Below are 19,418 nucleotides of genomic sequence, written 5' to 3' on the forward strand. Positions count from 1 at the left end.
GTGCTCTGTGCTATTGATCCATCCTTCTATGCTATTTTATTAGAAACTTTGAAAGACAGAAAGGCCTGAATGATATTATATAACATCTAAAGAACACAGATACCAGCCCAGACCACTATACTCAGCAAAAGTACAAATTATAGTTGAAGTAGAAATGTACAAAATCAAAATAAAAACAAATTTAAACCAACCAACCTGGTGGTGTGACACTAAGGGGAAAACTTCAGCTAAAAAAGAAGATTAACTCCACTCAACAGAACACAAGAAATTAATATTACTAGAATAGCTACATGAAAGATAAATGAAGTAAGTCTAAAAAGAAAAACACCAAAAGCCACATACATGAAAAAGCAAAAACGAACAATAAAAAACAATGAACAAATCTACAAAATAAAAGATGACATAACAAAATTATAGAAATTAATAAGCACTACTCAACAATAAATCTGAATATTGTCAGTCTTTCCACCCCTACCCAATGACACAGACTAACACATTGGATTATGAAATAGGACCCATCTTTCTGTTGCCTCCAAGAAACACACTTCATCATTAGGACAGATATCACCTTAGGGTAAAAAAGATGAAAAAAAAATGTGTTTTAAGCAAACAGAAGAAAGAAGCAAGCAGGCAAAATAGACCTCAAAACAAAACTCATCAGAAGAGATGAGGAGGACACTACACGCTCATTAAAAGAAAAATATACAAGATGAATTACAGCTCTAAACATTTATGAACCAAGCACAGAGGCACAAAAATTCATAAAATAATTACTACATCAAAAATCAGATGTTGACCCTAGCACAATGACAATGGGTGACTATAATACCAATAGACGGTCATCCAGAAAGAAACCAAATGGAGAAGTTCTGAAGTTAAATAATATCATAAACCAAGTGAACCTAAGATATAACACAACATTCCACCCAAACATTCAAGAATATGGTAGAAGAGAAAGGAGGGAGTAGGTTTGAGCTCATTTGCTCGGGAAAGGACTTTCTGAACAGGACACTAATGATACAATCATGGAGTCTATTAATTGTTAATAAACAGGCCTCACAAAACCAAAACTACTACCCATCAAAGAATACTAACCATCACCATAGCAGAGAGACAGCCTACAGAATAAGGAACATATCTTTACCAACTCTACGTCTATCAGATGGTGAGTATCTATATGGTACAAAGAACTAAAAAATCAAACTGAACATCAAGAAAACAAATAACTCAATTTAAAAATGGAGTAAAGAATTAAGCAGCGTTCTTAAAAGATGAAGCATTCTTAATCATCAAGAACTACAAGTTAAAAACAATTTTGAGATTTAATTTTACTCCACTCATGGCCATGGTCATCAAAACAAATGACAGCTCGTTCTCATGAGGATGCTGGGAAAGGAGAACACTCATTCACTGCTGAAGTGAGTGCAAACTGGTACAGCCACAATGGAAACCAGTCTGGAGTTTCCTCAAAAATGCCGAGAATAGATCTGCCACAAGATACATATAGATTACTCTTGAACATAGTCCCAAAGGACTTACATCTCACTACAGAGACACTAGCTCATCCACACCTATTGCTCTTCTATTCATAAAAGCCAGGGGTTGTAAACAGACCAGATGTCCATTATCTGATGAATGGTTAACAAAATATGTGGTACATTTACACCGTAAAAATACTACTCCGATGATAAGAAAAAATGAAATTTTGAGGTAAAGAGATGGTGTTAGAAACATTCATTCTGAGTGAGTTCTCCCAAACCCAGGAAGACAAATACTGCATGTTTTCTCTCGTATGTAGTTACAGCGAGCTTTGTAAAAAGTGTTTCATTTAGACCGCCAAGAAAGGTAGGTAGCTGTAAGGGGCCAAGGTAGGGGAAGTGATCTTCTGAGGAAGAAGAAGTACAATATGGTGTTATAAAGATATAATGGAGAAATTAGTAGAGGAGAACTAAATGGGAAGGGAGAGGGGAGGACAGGGTCAAGAAATGGATATGGAGAGGGATAATAAACACTATAAAGGCATTTTGAAAATCCATATGAAGACCTATAACATAGAAGCTCCCTAAAGTATACACAGATTAAAAAAAAATGGCATGTAAACAGGGTCACCATATAGTGAGGAAGAAAATGTCCCAACTAGACATCACGTTAACAAATAAAGCTCCTAATAGCAGGAACACATTGTTTTTTTTGAGTTGTTAACCAAAGCATTCCCATAGCCTCTTCCAACATTCTAAGCTATTGCCAGTGCTCTTGCTTACATTGGTTATATTCCACAACCCGACAGTACGGCCTTGTTGCTGAAGATATCACATACTCATGGCATTGCACATGAGGAATCTACTGGGTACTGAACTAGAAGCTCCACCCTTAGCGATCAGAGCCCATCATGCTGGAAGATGCTAAACATGCCACCAGTGGGGATCAGTAAACATCCACATCAATGAAAATGTGAAAGATGCTTCTTCAACAAGGTAGAAGGGGAGAACCCTTCCCAAGCATTATCCTCTGATCTCTATGCCTTCACCACAGTATAGTGTGCCCGCCTCATGCATCATGTGCACCATTCATGTAATAAAAATATAAACTAATTAATTAAAAATGAATCGATGAATGTTGACATGAATTCACAATTTCTGCACACAAGAGTAATGAGACAAGCAACCTTCTTCTTTTCGCCTATCATCTTTCTGGAAACCCCTTGGCTTAACCAAGGGTGATGAGGATAGTTTTCTCCCTATTAGTAGTGGAGCAAAAGAAATTGGAGGATGTGTTTGGTAAACTGTCTAGAGTCCAGTTGCAGAAGCGCCCTCCTGCCATGTCTGTGCCCTTCACGTGTTCTGCAGTCTACTTCCTTCTGTTGCTGTTCATTGCAGAAGTTCCTTTCCTATCTTTCCATTATTTTCATATGGAAACACTATTAACACAGGTAAACATATGGAAAAACACATATATAAAAATTTTGCAATGTAAGATATGTTTATTTCTCCTTGGAAGTTGTTCTGGTTTTTCTAATCTTTGCCAGGACAAGTGATGTTTCTGAGCACATAGGCAACAGAGTCTGCATATCTTTGTGTCCATTTCTTGGTAACTTAGAAGAGATTTGGGGGTCACAATATGAAATTATTAGCCCATGATACTTTTCTCCCTTTATTTCTTTTTTTGTTTGAGATTAAGTCTCACAGTTTCTGCCTGGCTGGCTTAGAACTCCTGCCATGTAGACCAGGCTTACCTTGAACTCACAGAAATCCTTCTGCCTACACCCCCTAAGGGTTGGGATTAAAGATTTGTGACATTACACACAGCGTCCTGAGGACTGCTTTCTCAAGTGACTTACTGTTTCCAATCAGGGGTGGTATAGCTTTTCTTCTCTCTGTTTCTTATCATTTTTTCATACTCCGGCCTAATGTCTTGGTGTCATTAGCCTAGCACAACTTCAGTTGGACTGCAGGTTACTCATAGAGCTGAAACATTATTTCCAGGTTTGTATTTCTTCTGCTCTGTCATGAGGAGTTCACATTCTTTCAAGGTTGTTACTACTGTTTTACCTTTTTCTATTGGATAATTTTGGAAACCTGTAAGTAGCAATTGTAACAATACATTATTAAATGTTTGGGCATTATTTGTCTTTCAAAGTTTTGTCTCAAAAGTATATGTTGTCTTGGTTGTAAAGAAATTTAAAACTTTAATCATGTTAAATTGTGTGTGTGTATGTGTGTGTGTGTGTGTGTTTCTAGAGACTGAACCTAGGCAAAATACACAGTAGATAAATATTCTACCATTGAACTATATCCATAGCTTATATTTCCTGTTTTTAAGAATTGCCTTAAATGTTAAAAAATATCCAAGATATTCTTATAGATTTAAGTTCTCTCATAATTTTCTCCTATCCATCAGATCTTTATAGAAATGTTAAGTAAAAGTCTAATTCTGGTATCCATTTGTCACTTTTTTTGAAGCTTTGTCATGTTTCTGTCATTTGAAATGCCACATTTATCATAAAATTGTTCCCATACACAGCCTGCTTCCAGGCTGTCCATTATGATTATGAGCTGCGTGTTTACATATGCGCCAAGATCATACTGTAATATTAAGGTATGTTTTGATAGTTCAAAGGTTATTTAGTCTTCCTTGGTTTAGTTTTTAAATGTCTTTGAACTAATGACATTTGTTTTTTCTAAGACATGAACTTATTAATTTATTAATATCTACATAAAACTTTTTGGAACTTTGGTTAGGATTGCATTAGATGTATAGCTTTTTGTAGAAATGAATATTTAAAAGGATAAACACTTCAATGTGTTAGATTTCCTCATTATTCTTTCAGTATGTTTGACATTTCTTGTTAGAGTTATTCATATATATTTCATAAATGTTGTTTTTGAAGATTCTTTTTCATCACATTTCAATTGGTTATTTTTGGAAAGCAGTAGATATTCATTTTTCTTGCTTCTCCTTTTCTCTTCTGTCTCTCTCACTTGTTTTTTTTTCTCTCCCCCACCCTCTTTCTCTGTGACACAAGGTCTCACTATGTAGTGTAATCTGGCTTCTAACTTCTTGACTCATACAGGCTCTTCCTACAGGCTGGGATTGTAAGCAGATACCAGGCTCAAGGGTCCTGCTCGTGACAGCTCACAATAGCTAGAAACCTGAAGGACACTGCACAGCCTGTAGACAGCCAAGTTAAAGAGAATCCTTTCCCAGTGGGAAAGTTAGTTGTTCTGAGTCTCTTCCAGGCAGCTCAGCTTGTTCCAGACAGGTTTTACTAGTTATATACTCTTTGAGAAATGAAGCTGCAATGGCGACCAGGAGGAGGCAGGGGGTGTAGCAATGGCGACCGGGGGGGGAGGCAGGAGGTGTAGCAAATCTAGTCAGGTTTTAATCTTGGAGGAAACTGTTAAACAATGGGAAATTACTAACTTCTTTTTATTGCAAATTTAGTTTCTTGCCCCCAACATCTTGGGTCATGTAAGGCTATAGTTAAGTGTGTGCAAAGTTATTCTCTTCCTTTCTGATAGCAGTAAGTCTACACTGTTTCCACAGTTCCTTGGGTAGGTCTTTGAATATTTGATGAAAACTAGTGGTGGCCATAGACAGTCTTATTTGCATTTTAACATGGATACTCAGTAGATGTGGGTATAGCCAGTTATGTAAGAAGGTAAAACCAAAAAAGCAAAACAGAACAAAACAAACAAAAAAAAAAAAACCAAGTATAACAACAAAAAGCCAAATGAAGAGGAAACTGAGAGTTGGCATGATGACTCAGTGGGTCAGAGTGCGTGCCATGCAAGTCTGACAACCTGAGTTCTACCTTTGCAACACAAAGTGGAAAGGCAGAATAAAGTCATGTATATCATGTAATAATAATTATAATAGTGAATGCAATAAGGTGAATTTTAAAATGCAAGTAGATACCTCCAAGATGAAGATAAAAATTGTGAGCCACAGGGTACCTTTGTTGTAATACGTTAGTCTATCACAAGTTTAGTACATGGGACCAATGATCATGTAAGTGTAGATACATTTTGAACTGGAGCATGTGGCACATACACAAACACACATACACACACATACACACACACACACACATACACACTGCAAGTCTTCTCACTTTGGAAGAAAAAACTTGATTATTCAAACCTTTTAGTCTAAATATATATGCATAATTTTATTCAAGGCTACTTTCTTTTTCACAATCATAATTACGCTTCACGTTACTTTTCCACCAGATCTTAATAGCTGAGGGCCATGGATAACCTGCGATTTGCCCTTTTCTATAGTCTTTGTCTCATGAAGAGCCTTGGTTCTAAAAGAGAATGTGAAGAACTTCAATTTCCCTACCTTTAGATTTACATCGTACTTTCTTGGCTTCATACTATGGCCTAAAAATGTTCATTGGTTTGCTATAAATACATTTTAGTAATTCCTAAAATATGTTCTACCTGCCTCTAGACAGACCCATCTGAGCAACTCTTGTGGGGTAGAGACTATTTCCTGCTACAGCAGTCAGAAGAAAGTAAGCTCATATTTTTTTTCCTGGAATTTGTAAGAGGATATATATAGTATCACTTGTTACAGCAAGCTGGGACTCTTAGAATTTGACATTTGATTCAGTACTTCAAGTAGCCAGTAACACATGTTAGTTTTTCTTGCTTGGATCATTTAATAGCTATCTCGTATCTTTGTTCTTTCTTGGTTTAGTTTTTTAATTGTCTTTGAACTAATGACGTTTGTTTTTTTCTAAGATATGAACTTATTAATTTATTAATATCTACATAAAACTTTTTGGAACTTTGGTTAGGATTGCATTAGATGTATAGCTTCTGGGGGCTGGAGAGGTGGCTTAGCTGTTAAAGGCTCACAACCAAAAATATAAGAAAAAGAATTTTGACCATTTTAGGTTGAGAGTTGGATATGAGCAACTCTCGGCTTTAATAGAGCTAAGAGTTTAGTGTTTAGTGGTTACCAGAACTCTGTTGGCCACAGTTTCAGTATTCCATAAAAGCTTAAGGTTTTTGTATTCAAGAGCTTATGATATTTTCCCCTCTAGATAGAAGGGGTTAGTGTGTGTGTGCGTGTGTGTGTGTGTGTGTGTGTGTGTGTGTGTGTCTGTATCTGTATACATGCATACATATACCTATAAATCATGTTGCAGCTTAGTTAAATGGTGAAGCTGCAGAAATAATGTTCATGAGCGAGTAGTACAATATACTCAATATTGTTTACATGCCAAGGTCTACGATAAAAGCTTTATAAATATGATTTATAAAGTGTAAAGTACAAAAATTTATAAAGTATAGATTGCGTTCTATACCTACAGCAACCTTACAAATCGGGTGCTCTTAGTAGCCCTGTTTAAAAATGAGGAAGCAGGTTCAGAAAAATGGACCATTTTCCCAATTCATCCATCTCTGCAGTACAAACACAGGCTTGACGGACAGACGTCAGAGACCATGGGCTAAAGTGCTATTCAATTATATTTATTTGTGATGCTGACAATGTGACCAAAGTAATTTATAAAAAGCAATGTTGACGTTTAATTTGATTGTCTGCTTGTTAGGGTCATAAAATTCTAATGACACCATTTAGCAAGCTCACGCCTTACCATACCTATCTAGTATCCATTTACTCCATCTACACAATGGACATAAAGCCTTACAAGATAGTAATGGCAATTAGACATCACCGTGTGCTATAAGTGACGCATTACAATGTTCTCGAAGATGCAACTATGTGTGTTTTGTTATTGAGAAAGGTGTCTCATTTTGTAACCAAACTCACCATGGAGTTCTGACTTATGATCCTCCCGTTTCAGTCCTGGGATATCTAGTATATGCAACCAAACCTAGCTGGGAGATCATTAATGAATAGAAAATTCTTGCCTCCACCCTATATTATCATTGGTTTCCTAGTGTATAGTGAGACAGAGATATTTCATCTTCCTGAGTTTCTAGTTTGCTTTATACTTCAGAAGCTAACGGAAAGCATACGTTTAATAACCCACTACAAAATGAAAATACAGATACAATACATGTAGTTACAGATATATGCACATATAAGGAGATTGGTCTGTATTCATGTAATTCTCACACTAGTCTAAAAAGGTGGAGGTACCTCTGTTATTACACAGTTTTGATTACATGAGGAATCCAGGTAGGCAACAAAATAACAGGCCCCCCTCTTATCTGTGGGTATGTATCTGACCTTGTTCGAGCTGAGGATACTCATTGCTCATGTCAATGATTCACAATTTAGCCTTTAAATCTTCTGCTTTAATGAGGACATTTGCAAGTTACGTTAAAAGCCAGTGACATTTGTTGTGTATGTTACTGATGTGTTTTTGTGTAGTAAAGTAAAAGCATAAAAATACTACCATAAACAAGGATCAAAAATTCCTAATGAGGGGAGTGTTATTAAAATGTCCACCCAACTCCTGTTGAGGACATATAGAATATTATTTTGTTACTTAAAAAAAAAAAACAACAGCTATACTGTTTAATTCAGATAATGTGAGAAGCATTCATTGATGTCTCTCCAGGTAAATGGTCTCCTTATGGGTGCGCTGCCACTAGGTGAGAGTTACCAAACCATACAATGTATTCTATCTAGACTTACAGTTGACCGAGATGACAGCAGTGAAACTGACATTTTGAATGTTCCCCTTGAGATGTGTATCTGAAAGAGGTTGAGAATGAGAGACACTATTCCCTAGGTCATCGTTAGTTTAGGTTCTTAGGAATGTTCTCAAAAAGAGTTAATAGGGTGTGACCTGAATCCCCTGAACTTGAGAGCCTATCAGGGCTGTTAATGATTTTTGTGTGTGTGTCTTTTTCCAAAAGGTGGTAAAAGTTGAGAGGAAACAACTGTTAAAATGCAGATATAAAATGCTTCATACTTTGGAGAAAGCGTCAACTGGCAAGTGCGCATGCTGCTATTTGTGGAGCCCGAGGCCAGCACTATGTGATCTGCCAACAATTCTAGTTTTCAATTTTATTTCTAGCACCCTCAACAGATAACAATGTTCTTATTGATTCCTGACTTGTTTTATTCGACACAGTAGGATAATCTATAAGTTTTGACTAACAACACAATCTCGGTTTCCAGTCCTGGAGTGGATGGCTTTTACTTAATTGGCCTTTTATTTATTTAATTCAAGAAATAAACATCTCTATTCTTACTATTCAAATCAAAAGCTACTGTCTTGACAGTAACCTGAAATAAGTCATGTGGTAATGGTCATCTCCTGTGGCCATTGAACTGGAAGTGAATGTCACTTTGAACACCTTCATAAGCATCCCTTCCTTTTTCTTTGTGGATTTATTTCATTCTTATATCTTAAAAAAAATATTATTCTTCAGTCTGTTCACTGTGTGGCTGTTGTGTCTTTTTTTTTTTTTTTTTTTTTTTTTTCATGCTGTCGTGTTTTATTTGTTCTGGAAGCTACAGAATTCTATACACAATGGTTTTTATTTACCTTGTCTTGTTTGAGTTACTGTTGGGTTACATTTCCCCCAACTGTGAACATCGGTGCCACATATTTTCTTTCATTCCACATATACAAGTGGTTTCTTTAGCGTGTGTAACTAGGCATGCAATGACCAAGTTGTAAGTGACATGTATTCGGCTGCACAGAAAACATATTGCCCAAAGCGAGCACAGCAGTTTATCTATCCGCTCACCATGTATAAAAGACCAAGCTATACTAAACCCTTGCAGCATTCAACATGCCCCACTTCTGTGTCCTCCTTAGAGTTTCTCCCTCTGGATCACTTGCGACCATCACCTACCTACTCACAAGAGATGCGATCATCTCTATAGGATGGGATGATGACCGTTTTAGAATGTCTTAATCTTACTCATGTTTATAATTCATAACTTTTCTTATTAAAGAGATATTTCTGTGTGTTTTATTAATTTAGAACAGAGACCAAAAAAGTTTTCCCACCTTTTATTTTTTGTGTGTGCATCTCATATGGTGGACAGTGGGACATATCTGTCCTAAGTTCTGAGAAAAGGTAGCTGTCGGTAATAATTACATGAATAACTATAGTTGTATTTCAGTAACTACTTACAATAGTAAGTTTGGGTTATAGTTTCCTGATTCCTGCCTTTGAGGATGAGAGATATTGATGGATGTATTGTTAATCTTTCAACTGGCAGAATAGCTGGCCCTGTTCTAAGAGGCTTGCAAGACACTGTGACCATACCTGACTGTCTGCTACAGTACATTAGAGTATGTAATTGTAGTTCAAAGGGAATTTATTCTTCCAGTTGTTTCTTTGTGGATTAAAAAAAAATAAGAACATAAACTTTTCCAACACAACTTTCAAGTCTGATTAAAAAAAAAAAAAAAATCAAACCCCAGGTTGGGAAGATGGCTCAGTGGCTGACATGTAGACAAGAATTTAGATCACTAGAACACATGTAAAAGCCAGGTCAGCATAGTAGCTTTCCTATAATCCTGATCCTCAGTAGGAAGAGACAGAGGACCTCTGGAGCAAGCTAACTAGCTAGTCTCATCTATTTGGACTCTTCCAACTCCAGTACAAGACCGTGCCTAAGAAAATGAAGTGGATAGCTATTCAAAAAGAGATCTAGTGTCAGCCCCTGGTCTCCACATGCATATACACACTTGCACAGACATGTGCATTCCCACACATGCAAACACATGAGTGTGTATGATATATATATATATATGTATGTATATACATATTTGTATATATATATACCTATTTGTGTATATATTTGTATATATATATATGTATGTATATATATAAATGCCACCAAAAAGGATCAGATGTTTATTTTGCTAATTTAAACAGGAAGTCAACAAAATAAATGTAATTTACCTAATTTGCATATAATTTAAAATATAAGTGATTTTTGCATCCATGCAACAAATAAATAGCATTTGAAGGTGGATTTGCCTGGCCCTGAAGCTTGTTCTCTGATTGAAGTATGTTCCCAGACTGTCCATGTAAGATAGGAATTGTACTGGATCGTAATCGTCACCTTTGGTAATTTGCTGTCTTGCTTTCCTCATTTAAATATGTGTTCAGCACCACACCAGTCTTTTGCATTCGATAGCACATTTGGCTCTTACTGCATTCTTTTCTATTGACTTTACATTATTTGTTGTGCACTCCAAGGAGCTATATGTTGGAGAGGTAACACTGCGCAGAGGCAGGAAGCTCATAATTTGCTGAATGAAAAATATCACACAGTAGCACCAAAGATGGTGACTTCAGTGACCCTCACTCACTGCCTCCCGTCTTACCACATAAACATAAAGGAGGTTTATCACTGTTCCGTGGCAAGGGAAACCAAGGACTGGTTACCGCTGGCTCTGAGCTGTCTGGCTTTGACTTATCAAGGGCTTGTTGCGGCTCATGCTTTTCTGCACTGTGAGCTTCTCCAGAGCCATAAAGCACCTCCTGCTATGTTCCTCTTATTTCCATAATCTGGGCTACTTTTCAGAAATGCAGCCACTATCTCCTTTGAAGGGGAGGAAAAAGGCTTTCAAAGAGATATCATTCTAGCGTGGTTGTCAAATATTGCTGAGATGTCTGCAAAATTTGCCTTTTGATGAGGTACATTTATTCATCCACGTTGTGAATTGAGAGACAGTCATAATAATGTCTTCATTCGTCCCTCTAGTCCTTCCTGACTCCCTGCTTGCTTCCTCTTCCTCCACTTCTTTCTTTCTTTGCTCAATTGTTCATAAGACACTTTCTCATGTATGCAGCAATTAGCTAGCAGCTGACTACTGTGTGTCGAGTATTGAGCTCAGATAAAAATATGTCTATAATACAAGTCATTATTGAGTCTAGTATATATACAGTAAAGAAAAAAAAAGATGGATGCTCTGGTGCCTAGCTAATCTTGATTATTAACTTGACAGTGTTGGGAAGAGTTAACCTCAGTTGAAGAATTGCCTCCATCAGACTGGCCTGTGGACATGTCAGTGACGCATTTTCTGGAAGTGCTGATTGAAGTAGGAAGCCCCGCCCACTGTGGGTGGTACTATTCCTAGGCAAGTGGCCCTGGCCGTTATAAGAGAGGTTAATCTGAGTAAGCAAGCTGGTCCACCACTATCCTGTGTGGTTTCTGCTTCAAGACCCTGCCATTGGCTTCCCTCAAGGATGAACTGTAACCTGTAACAGGAAGTGAAGGCTTTCCTCCCCAGGCTGCTTTTGTTTTTTGATGTTTATCACATCAATAGAAATCAACCTACAACAGACAGACAGAAAAACAAAGTTAAGTGCTCTAAAACCTTGCAATCAATGTGTGATTCACATAGGAGCTTGTTAAAAAAAAAAAAAAACCAAAAAACTAAAAACCTGCACAACGGTAGTCCTGGCACTAACTGATCTCAATCCGCCCTTAACAAGTGTGTGTTTGTGGGCACAGGGAAGCCTGAGACGCCGGCTAGGCTGTACTGTCACAGATGCATACCCACTATGGAAACTCAGGGATTGTGCGTACTGCTCAGCAGTGGAAAGAGATACTTGAGGGCAGGCCCATTGGGCTTTATTAAACATATATATGTTTGGCAATAAAGTCCAAAGAAGAGGCAGCCTAGGGAAAGGAGAGAGGCAGCAATAGTTGTAAAGATCTCAAGCCTTCATGTTTGAGGGATCTAGAGGGAAGTCAGTATGCAATGACCCGAGCCGAAACTGGAGCTTCTTACTAGCCTTCAGGTCAGCATGTCATCTCCCTGTCACTATGATAAAATACTTGAAACAGACAAATTAGAAGTTTGAAATGTTTATTTTGACTATTGTTATTATTATTTTCAGCTGGTCTTTAAAATTTTTATTGTTCTTTAGTTTCTTTTTTATTGGATATTTTCTTTATTTACATTTCAAATGTTATTCTCTTTCCTGGTTCTTCCCTCTACCCTGAACCCCCCTATCACATCTGCCCTCCCCCTGCTTCTATGAGGGTGTTTCCCCCCATCCACCCACCCATTCCCACCTCCCTGTCCTCACATTCCCTTTACAGGACCAAGGGCCTCTTCTCCCATTGATGCCTTACAGGGCCAACCTCTGCTACATATGCAGCTGGAGCCATGGGTTGCTCCATATGTACTCTTTGGTTGATGGTTTAGTCCCTGGGAGCTCTTGGGAGGTCTGGTTGGTTGATACTGTTGTTCTTCCTATGGGGTTGCAAACCCCTTCAGCTCCTTCAGTCCTTTCTCTAACTCCTCCTCCTAACCCTGTGCTCAGTCCAATGACTGGCTTCAAGCATCCACCTCTGTATTTGTCAGGCTCCAGCAGAACCTCTCAGCAGACAGCTATATCAGGCTTCTGTCAGCAAGAACTTCTTGGCATCCACAGTAGTGTCTGCATTTGGTGACTGTATATGGGATGGATGTCCAGGTGGGGCAGTCTCTGGATGGCCTTTCCTTCAGTCTCTGCTGCACACTTTGCCTCTGTATCTCCTCCCATAGGTATTTTGTTCCCCCTTCTAAGAAGGACCAAAGAATCCACACTTTGGTCTTCCTCCTTCTTGATATTCATGTGGTCTATGAATTGTATCTTGGGTATTCGGAGCTTTTGGGCTAATATCCACTTATCAGTGAGTGCATACCATGTGTGTTCTTTTATGCTTGGGTTACCTCACTCAGGATGATAGTTTCTAGTTCCATCCATTTGCCTAAGAATTTCATGAATTCATTGTTTTTAGTAGCTGAGTAGAACTCCATTGTGTAAATGTACCACATTTTCTGTATCCATTCCTCTGTTGAAGGACATCTGGGTTCTTTTCAACTTCTGGCTATTATAAATAAGGCTGCTATGAGCATACTGGAGCATGTGTCCTTATTACATGTTGGAGCATCTTTTGGGTATATGCCTGAGTGGGATTATATAGAATATTATATAAAGGTCTCAGTCCATATTCAATTGGTTCTATTGGTTGAGGTCTATAGTGACACATAGAATTGTGGCTTGGTACAGTTACTGGAGAAACTGCTCACCTCAAGGCGACTGAGAAGCAAAAAGAAAGAAAGAAAGAAAGAAAGAGAGAAAGAGAGAAAGAGAGAACAAGACAGAGACAGAGACAAAAACAGACGGACAGAAGGAGTGGGTAGTTTCTTAATATCCCCTTCAAAAGCTCACCCCAACAATCTAACTTCTTTCTATTATTACCCACCTTCTAAAGGTTCCATGGTTCCCAGTAATGCCACAGGCTAGCCCCAAATCCTTTAGCATATAGCTTTGAGGGAACACTTAAAATATGACTGTAATAGTTTGCAATTGTAAGTTTTCTAACAGGTTAGACTCAATTCTGTGACCCCTGGCTTAAAATTAGGATGAAACATATTGAAGTATAGAGCCTTTTTCTCTACATGTAGATTTGGAGTGAGTGGAAATTTTCTATAGCTGCCCAGATAATCCAGGTGTGCAGAATGGATCATTGAGAACATCTGCTCAGAACAATAGGAGGCCTTTGATGACTTTTAAGTAGGAGCAAATCCCATTATTCTGCTGGTGAGGCGAGACTTGTCAGTCCTCTAAAAGAGAGAAGGCGGGTGTGAGTCAGGGAAAACCTAGATGAAGCAGCAGATGCCCTCATTGCAAGTGGGATCACTAACACCCACCTGAACACATTCACATTTCAGTTTAAACTTAGCATAGCCAGAAGCTGGATATAGCCAAAAATTGGTTACAGCCAATGACATAAGAAGACAGTGAAGAAATAATGTGCTAAGGAGATAGGATCGAGGGGCCTTAAATGAATTTTGTATAGCATATGAGACAAGGGAAGGACATTCAGGCTCTGCCTGGGATGACGAACCACATGATGCTCCCATTCACAAATCCAGGGACAAAGGAGAGGAAGCGGTTCATTCAGGGTATGCTATGTCTCAGGTGCTTCTTTGTTGTGGTTTGGAGGACTTAATCCAGGATCTCCTGCATTCCCAGGAAGGGTTCTTTCTACCCCTAGCTGTATCCCCAGGCCAGGATTTTCCATATTTAACATCTATCTTGTGCTTTGTTGTGCTTTCTTAGGATGTAGATTAGAGAACTGCTCCTGTGATAGGGTTGCGTGAAGTTCGAAGAAAGACTGAGAATTTCTTGAAGGGATAGGTATGTTCAGGGCTGGAGATGGGACTAGAAGGTAAATAGGCTTGAAGGGCAGTGGGGAGTTGTGAAGGGGTGGCCCGGGGAGGACTTGGGAGGGAAGACCGCCTTGTACAAGCCATCTTTCCTGACTGCTTTCTAAGTGTTGCTCTTAGTGCTAAACAAAAATTGGTTATAGAATCCTCCAGTGTGGGATGATCCCAGACCCATAAAACTGTAGTGTGGGAAATACTAATCTACCCTCACATTGTCCCTAACAAGGGGTGGTAGATCCTGAATGTCCATTAAAGGTAAAGACATATTTCAACATTACAAGATAGCTCTTTTTTTCACCTTATGCAAGAACTTGAAATCCTAAAAAATGTCGTAGTTATTAAATAATTGCTTTATTATTACCCTTACCCTTTATGAATAGCAAATCCTATTTGTTTCACCATTTATTCAGAAACCCCATACTAGGCATTGAGGATACAGCGGGGAATAAGTCTGGGGTCTGGGTCTGCAGGAAAAATGTATCGATGGAGACTGATGACATCACTACTTGCCTTCAACATACTCTGGCGAGTGTGTCCAATAGCACACACCTGTTGTTGGGAGCTGTTTGGCTGGCATCTCCTAATGTGGCTCTGAGGGAGGTACGTGCCAGAAGCCTTCTGAAAAGACATTACACGTAACCGTAATGACGGAAGGAAGAAAAAATGAGGCCAATGCAGTGCACGAGATCTCTAAGGCATTTGGAAAGAGAACAACAGGGTTGAGTAAGGGACAATAGGAAGTCTAGTGTGACTGAGAGGTTATCGTGGCCAGCTAGCTAAGAGATGGGAGCCACACCCATGGGACCATGTAGTATATCAGCCTAAGAAACTGGATGATAAAACGTTGATCTTAGAAAACTTTATTTAATTCCCCCAGACACACACAGATACACACACAGACTCTCTCTCTCTCTCTCTCTCTCTCTCTCTCTCCATCTCTCTCTCTCACACATACACACACACACACACTCACACACACACATATCTACACTCACGCACATAAGGGCACACACCACAACTCATAAGAACATCAAGTCAGATAAACTCAGAACAAGGAAGAGAAGTTAAGAGGCTGTCACCACTGCCTTGGAGACAGTAGGAAGGTTTTTGTTGTAAGGAAGTGAAATATATGTGAGGCAGGACCGATGGCCACGTTGTTCAAAGGTATGCATGGGGAGACAAGGATTGTGGCTGACTGGATGTAAGAACTGAAGAACCACAGTAGTGTAATCACCTTCCAGATTCGATTCAAGGGAAGGACTGGACTCTGAAGCATTACCAGTGTTATGGGCCTTGAGAAACTTCTAAGTAAGTTAACTAGGTAAATGTGTCTAGTAAGTATACACCAAGGGAGAAAGTTGACAAAGGTGAGCAAGATGATCATTCTTCTCCGTAAACAAGTCTCTAATGATCACCCAGTTGCATTGTTCAACAAAACAAACCCCACTGAGTTCTCTGGCTTCATATTACAACTAAGCATTTGTCATGCCTGATGCTCTCATGAGGAGGGTGAAATAGGTTTAAAGACTTAGACTGTTGGCTTGAAGCTGTCATATGAAAAAAAAAACCCTTCATTTTGATTAATATAATTGAAGTGTTAAGTATGTATCTGCTAAATTGCAATCAAATCAGTGAAATGTTATTCATTTTTTAAATGAATCTGTCAGAAGTTTTTATGAGTATTCTGCCAACAGTGAATCAGATTTGCACAACTTAACTGCAGATATTACTATTTTATAAATGGGTAAACTGAGAAATTGAGAATACAGTCTCTTCTAGAGAAAGCCAATAGTTTGACTTGCAAATAGACCACCAAGGTCCCCAGTAAGCCAAAGTATGCTGTCTCTGATTTAATTAAGGTTCTAAATCAACCCAGGTAGGTAATGAAAAATTCACTGGCTTCATTGTCTCCTGACTCACTATGAACATAAGGACCAACTGAAAACATCTCTCAACCTTCAGTGGGGTTCCTTCTGAAGAGACAAAACATGGTTCCCAGCACAGCCAGCTAATAAAGAATTCATGCCCTCTCTCCATTGTTCCAGGCCAGACACTCTAGGTTCACTAGCCTTCACCTCTTGCAATTGCTTCTGCTACTACTTGCCCCCTTTCCCCTCCCTATCTGTACCCTTGTTTCCAACCCCTGCCCCCCAGCATCCAGTCTTTGGAAGTCTTTACATTAAAATATTTGAGGATGGAGAGAAAATGCTAGGAGCCATCTGAGAAGCACGCATGCTACAGTAAGTAATTATCTTCCCATATGCCAGGAAGATAGCAGTAGAAGGGGCCAGGCATGGGGGCGAACACCTGTAAAACCAATGACTAAGAGACAGAGACATGAGGGTTGTCATAAGTTGAATGATAGCTGAGTCTACAGTGACTCCTAGGCCACCTAAGGCAATATAATAATATCTTCTGAAGGAGGCGGAGGGGAGGGAGGACGGGGAGGGGGAGAAAGAGGAGGAGAAGAAGAAGAAGAAGAAGAAGAAGAAAAAGAAGAAGAAGAAGAAGAGGAAGAGGAAGAGGAAGAGGAAGAGGAAGAGGAAGAGGAAGAGGAGGAGGAGACAATGATGAAACACATAGTCATGCCCTGCCTTCTTCATTATCAGACTGTAATAGGAATACAGACCATGCCTACCACACATAGAATGTGTGCAGGGAAAGCCAGAATGCACTGCCCTGGGCAGTAGACAGTGGATACCAAAGGCAGTTCAGCTGAGAGGAGTGTGAATGTCGGAAGACTTCTGAGGGGCCATTTTCCTTGGGTTATCAGAAGTAGAAAACAGAAAGACAGCAATAAAACACAAAAAATTAGCCTGGCGGTGGTGACGCATGCCTTTAATCCCAGCACTTGGGAGGCAGAGGCAGGTGGATTTCTGAGTTGGAGGCCAGCCTGGTCTACAGAGTGAGTTCCAGGTCAGCCAGGGCTACTCAGAGAAACTCTGTCTCGAAAAACCAAAAAAAAAAAAAAAAAACCACACACACAAAAAAAGTTTTTGACCCAAATTATGACCCCAGTGGCACATGAAGGACCACCTGAACAACCCCAGTGTAAAATGTCTGAGGCTCAAAGCCCTATATAAGAGCCACTAGTGGTAGGGTCCTGGCACCTGTGTTCTGTCCAAGGTCAGCACATGATCCTATGCGTAGGCTGGTTAGATCCACTAAAGCGATAGATAGGTAAGAGCTTTATCTGAAGAGGCAGATAGTGATCTGGATCGTATCTTTCCTCTTAAGAATGTTGCTGGAATCCTCAAAACCTCTGCTTGCTTAAAATACTGTAAAATCCAACAGAGGAGGAAGAGGAGGGGAAGGGGAGGGGGAGAGACAAGGGGCAGGGAGAGAGAGGGAACGTGGGTCCAAGCACTGCACACTATGACGAGCAGCAGATTTAAAGACCACAAACAATTCACTAATACATCGCTGTCTTCATACAACTGCGTATTTTTCCTCATTCGTCATGGAAATGCTTTATTCTATTGAGGTAGCTACTTTACAATATTTTTTTAATGGAAGGCCTTAATTGTGATATCAAACACAGATGGGATGACTCTACTTACAGGATTGGGATTTTGTTTGGTAACCCTGTATTTCGTTTTCTTTGCTTTTGACACCAAAGCCTCTCCGCAATAAACCCACACCGTTGGATCCAGTGACACTACTGCACAGTTTTGTTTTACACTGGATAATAAGAAAAAAAGGAACCGACAGAGACAGCATTCTGTACCTGAGAGTTACTGAAGGGTTGCTTTAAAATAAAACTATTTATCTAGCCCCTACAGCTCTCAGCAGATGGGTAAAGAGGCCTCAGGTCTAAGGCCAATGTGCTGTGTCTGTGCTGCACAGGAACATGGCTGTACAACTGCTTGTTGCTAGTACTCATGTGCTCTCCTGGTACACTCCACCTCCTTACACAGAGGAGTCGAGCAGTCCCATCTCTTAATGGACAGGACAATGGTGTGAGCATCTAGGTAGAGGTATTACTACAGTTTTCAGCCTAAAGGTTAGCTTTGGCTAAATTCCAGCTTTCTGGAAGAAAATAACTTTTCCTTCTTAGCTGTCGAGTGACTTTTAATGAACAGCTCATGAAACACGATCATCAAAATGTTCACAATTTACAAACATGTTACAAGATTCACAGAGGGAAAATATTGATGTATTGGGTGTTCAAACATCCCAAAGAATTATGGCCCAGAAGGGCAGAATATCAAGTCATGTAAAAAAGACATTGGAATAACAAATCTATTTTGTGAGTTTTAGAGCTACTTCTGGGGACCACCAATAAATCCAGAAGCAGTTTATATAGCGGATGTTCATAGGGCAAGAGGATGGGGAAGTGTTTCCATGGGTGATAGTATTTGCTCTGTGAGCTTGGAGATCTAAGTTCAAATTCCTAGCAACCATGTAAAAGACAGGCTAGCTGCATATGCCTATAGCTTTAGCACGGAGAAATAGGACCTAGGCATGGAGGTAGGGAAATCATAAGAACTCACGGGACAGACAGCCTCATCTAAATGCAAGTTTCCAGTTTAGTAAGACCTGTCTCAGACCTATAAGGCAGAGAACAATGGAGAAGGATGCCCTCTACCCACTCTGTCCTCCATATGGGTACACACCTGCTTAAACATGTGCAGGCAGATTGCATATATGCACACACATGTACACATACACACATATGCACATGTAATTTATAAGTCACAATGTATTCCAACAATATTGAGGGCTGGTACTTATTGGATATCTCATTGTAGGGAAAAGGAGAGAAAACTATGCAGTCTATTTCAAAACAAATCTA

The sequence above is a fragment of the Mastomys coucha genome, unplaced genomic scaffold (genome assembly GCF_008632895.1).
Source record: "Mastomys coucha isolate ucsf_1 unplaced genomic scaffold, UCSF_Mcou_1 pScaffold13, whole genome shotgun sequence".
NCBI lineage: Eukaryota > Metazoa > Chordata > Mammalia > Rodentia > Muridae > Mastomys > Mastomys coucha.